The sequence below is a fragment of the Colias philodice genome, unplaced genomic scaffold (genome assembly GCF_061535455.1).
Source record: "Colias philodice isolate Cphi_HAF_F1 unplaced genomic scaffold, ilColPhil1 Martin Lab GWU primary ptg000018l_1:1-1108441, whole genome shotgun sequence".
Taxonomy (NCBI): domain Eukaryota; kingdom Metazoa; phylum Arthropoda; class Insecta; order Lepidoptera; family Pieridae; genus Colias; species Colias philodice.
In genome coordinates, this window is record NW_028322190.1 from 1,100,001 (window position 1) to 1,105,000 (window position 5,000).

Consider the following 5,000-nt stretch of genomic DNA (forward strand, 5'->3'; position numbering starts at 1 on the left):
CTAGGAATTCCTCGTTTATGGGGGATAATTGCAAACCCCAATCCCCAGCACGAAGGAGTTTCAACGGGTTGCCCGGGCCTCTAGGCCAGGGAGAACATGTTGATTCCTTCAGTGTAGCGCGCGTGCGGCCCAGGACATCTAAGGGCATCACAGACCTGTTATTGCTCAATCTCGTGCGGCTCAAAGCCGCCGGTCCCTCTAAGAAGAATTTTAATACGCCGCCAGTGAGTTGCGCGACCCGAGAGCCGCGCACACCTAAATGACGACGCCTATTTAGCAGGCTAGAGTCTCGTTCGTTACCGGAATTAACCAGACAAATCGCTCCACCAACTAAGAACGGCCATGCACCACCACCCACCGAATCAAGAAAGAGCTATTAATCTGTCAATCCTTCCGGTGTCCGGGCCTGGTGAGATTTCCCGTGTTGAGTCAAATTAAGCCGCAGGCTCCACTCCTGGTGGTGCCCTTCCGTCAATTCCTTTAAGTTTCAGCTTTGCAACCATACTCCCCCCGGAGTCCAAAATCTTTGGTTTCCCGGAAGCTGCCCGCCGAGCCATTGTAGTAACGTCGGCGGATCGCTAGATGACATATTTACGGTTAGAACTAGGGCGGTATCTAATCGCCTTCGAACCTCTAACTTTCGTTCTTGATTGATGAAAACACCTTTGGCAAATGCTTTCGCTGATGTTCGTCTTGCGACGATCCAAGAATTTCACCTCTAACGTCGCAATACGAATGCCCCCAGTTATCCCTATTAATCATTACCTCGGAGTTCTGAAAACCAACAAAATAGAACCGAGATCATATTCTATTATTCCATGCACGAAATATTCAAGCGGCATTTTGAGCCCGCTTTGAGCACTCTAATTTGTTCAAAGTAAAATTGTCGGCCCACCTCGACACTCACTGAAGAGCACCGCGATAGGATTTTGATATTGAACCGGCTTTTAACGACCGGCTCACCGACGATATGCTCCGCAAACGTGTCAGTATCACCGCGGATGCGGTGCACCGACAGCGCGGCGCACAAATGCAACTACGAGCTTTTTAACCGCAACAATTTTAGTATACGCTATTGGAGCTGGAATTACCGCGGCTGCTGGCACCAGACTTGCCCTCCAATTGTTCCTCGTTAAAATATTTAAAGTGTACTCATTCCGATTACGAGGCCTCGTAAGAGTCCCGTATCGTTATTTTTCGTCACTACCTCCCCGTGCCGGGAGTGGGTAATTTGCGCGCCTGCTGCCTTCCTTGGATGTGGTAGCCGTTTCTCAGGCTCCCTCTCCGGAATCGAACCCTGATTCCCCGTTACCCGTGACAACCATGGTAGTCGCAGAAACTACCATCGAAAGTTGATAAGGCAGACATTTGAAAGATGCGTCGCCGGTACTGGACCATGCGATCGGCAAAAGTTATCCAGATTCATCAAAATTAACGACTTCAGACGCCAGGCCCTCCGTCGATTGGTTTTGATCTAATAAAAGCACTCATTCCATCACTGGTCAGAGTTCTGATTGCATGTATTAGCTCTAGAATTACCACAGTTATCCAAGTAACTGAGTAAGATCTAAGGAACCAAAACTGATATATTGAGCCATTCGCGGTATCGCCTTAATACGGCTTGCACTGAGACATGCATGGCTTAATCTTTGAGACAAGCATATAACTACTGGCAGGATCAACCAGGGAGCTAACTAAAGCTTCCGCTAGAGCCTCAAACGTAACACGACGATGCCGCCGCGACGTTTGCTTCTCTATATAATTATATGTGCGCGAGGCGTGTTTAAATAACATGATATGTGACGGCGGCGACCGTCACACGCACACTATTCACACACACACACACGGGCGCGCACACGTGGATAAATCTGAACACAGTCAGTTTAACCGTTGAAAGTATCATCTTAACGAGACACCCCTCAACAATTCCCATTCGCATCAAGCGAAGGAAAAATTTTAATATCGGTCAACTTTTATGACGCAAACGATCAATCTACGCACGGAGAGTGGAAGGATCGAAAATTGCGACCAAGTTTTGGAATATACGTGTGTTTCACACACACACGTATAAACATCTGATAAAAGCCCATTGGTACATCACAAACGTGTGCGATGTGAGCATTAAAAATTTTCATACTGCCGTTCAATAGTCGTAGTATATTTTTCACGGTCTGCGCTCCGAGAGTGTATCAAGATGCGTAATATTTATTACACTACACATATAAAATACAATCTACGAAACTGACAATCTATCAAACCGTCGGCAGACGCAATGTTACTACAGCTACTACTACTTCTTCTACTACTACTACTACCACACTACTGAACACTGATCTTCTGATTTGAAGAGTTTTTGTTGTTCCATAAAATACTAAAGATTAAAAACTGTATCGCGCCGTTTGCACAACACACGCTTTTATAATATCATCTTTGGTCTTTTATTATTTTATAGAACTAAAACACTACTCTACAATTCTGTCAGACTCACCACCAAACACCAACCCCAACCCCACATCAACGCCACACCGACACGCGAACTGCGGCAACGAGGAGAGCGCAGAGCACACACGGGCGACGCGGTACAACAGCGACGAAATAATGATACATACACATACGTACACAATCTCTCGCTGCGCACGCGCATCGCCCCCCGTCTTCGCTAGCCTCGCGCACCGATTGTCTCGCATCCCGGCAATGGTGTTTCTGCTTGTTTAATTTTTCACGTATCACGCACGGCATATGTACATACATACATACATACATACATACATACGCCGCGCGCGACTAACGCCTCGTGTTTTCAAGGTCAAGTCAAAAAACTTTGTACGCGTGCAGTTACGGCGGGCAGTCGTCAAAAATAATTCATGATTATAAATTTCGTGGTCCATATTAAATAAATTATAAACAACAACAACAACAACAACAACGACAAAAGAGGGCGTTAATTTTTGATAGACATAAATTTGAACCTCAATGTAATAATAGTTAGGTTTGTGTGTAGGTTAGGTTAGGTTAGGTTAGCTTTTTAAAACTAAATTATTTCTGGCCACGAAATTTATAATCATAATATTAGCTACATTTCGTTTCTCTTTTCTCAGAAAATTCGAAAATTTTAAAATTCGAAAAAATTCGGCTATTCAACAACAACAACAACAACAAAAGAGGGCGTTCATTTTTGATAGACATAAATTTGAACCTCAATGTAATAATAGTTAGGTTTCTGTGTGACGATTTAATAGTTAGGTTTGTGTTTAGGTTAGGTTAGGTTAAGTTAGGTTAGGTTAGGTTATGTTAGGTTGGGTTAGCCTTTTAAAACTACATAAATTATTTCTGGCCACGAAATTTATAATCATAATATTAGCTGCTTCGTTTCTCTTTTCTCAGAAAATTCGAAAATTTAAAATTCGATATAATTCGGCTATTCAAAACAACAACAACAAAAGAGGGCGTTAATTTTTGATAGACATAAATTTTTGAACCTCAATGTAACAATAGTTAGGTTTGTGTTTAGGTTAGGTTAGGTTAGGTTAGGTTAGCTTTTTAAAACTAAATTATATCTGGCCACGAAATTTATAATCATAATATTAGCTGTTTCGTTTCTCTTTTCTCAGAAAATTCGAAAATTTTAAAATTCGAAAAAATTCGGCAATTCAACAACAACAACAACAACAACAACAACAACAACAACGACGACGACAAAAGAGGGCGTTAATTTTTGATAGACATAAATTTGAACCTCAATGTAATAATAGTTAGGTTTATGTGTGACGATTTAATAGTTAGGTTTGTGTTTAGGTTAGGTTAGGTTAGGTTAGGTTAGGTAAGGTTAGGTTAGGTTAGGTTAGGTTAGGTTAGGTTAGGTTAGGTTAGGTTAGGTTAGGTTAGGTTAGGTTAGGTTAGCTTTTTAAAACTAAATTATTTCTGGCCACGAAATTTATAATCGTAATATTAGCTGTTTCGTCTCTCTTTTCTCGGAAAATTCGAAATTTTTCAAAATCGAAAAAATTCGGCTGTTCAACAACAAAAATAGGTACCTCAATGTACTAATAGTTTGGTTTCTGTGTGACGATTTATTAGTTAGGTTTGTGTTTATTTATTGCACGCCTCCTATGCGAAGCGTTGAGGTGGGTACTACTGTCACTTCGCGCAAAACATCTGATTTTTCAAACTTAAAATGTCTTTATGTATCATACATTGCACTTGTAAGATATTACATACACACACATATTAAGAAAAAACACTATTTTTAACGTTCATGATATTTTTGATGTCATTTTTGTTATTTAAACTAGTTAAAAAACAGTTTAAAAAAGTTCTGTCTTGGACGTCCGTGTGTCTGTATGTGCGGATCCTTTTTCTTGTTAACACGATAGCGACCGAAATACTTTACTAATCGAGTCTTTTTTTTTCTCTTACGCTTGAGTATGCTCAGGAATAGAACCCTTTCATTTTTCAGGGTCTGATTCGATGTGGTTTAATTGTTATTAAATAAACAAAAATAATAATTAATAAATATTTATTAAAAAAAAATTATGAGGCGTGCACTTTTGGATTTTTTTATTTATTTATTTTACTTATTTTATTTATTTGTTTCAGATTAATAATTTAAATCCATATATTTGTTAGTAAATTGGCCTTAAAAAACTATGTTAGTATTAGAAAAGAGAAACGAAACAGCTAATATATATATAGTTTTAAAAAATTACTAACCTAACCTAACCTAACCTAACCTAACCTATCCTTTTCCACCTTATAGAAATTTTTCCTGACGTATAGAAATTTTCCTGGCTTATATAAGTTTTCCTGACGTATAGAAATTTTCCTGGCGTATGGAAATTTTCCGGACTTAGAAAAATTTTCCTAACCTAACCTAACCTATCCTAACCTAACCTAACCTAACCTAACCTAACCTATCCTTTTCCACCTTATAGAAATTTTTCCTGACGTATAGAAATTTTCCTGGCTTATATAAATTTTCCTGACGTATAGAAATTTTCCTG

General features: G+C 39.6%; 1 non-coding gene across 1 annotated transcript in view; it reads right to left on the minus strand.

The window, feature by feature from the left end:
* Nucleotides 1–1,689, minus strand: part of LOC149474909 (small subunit ribosomal RNA) — a 1,905-nt gene extending 216 nt beyond the window's left edge. Inside the window, exon 1 of the ribosomal RNA XR_016318233.1 lies at nucleotides 1–1,689. This exon is cut by the window's left edge and continues 216 nt beyond it. This is a non-coding gene — a ribosomal RNA (small subunit ribosomal RNA).
* Between the last annotated feature and the right edge of the window lie 3,311 nt (nucleotides 1,690–5,000).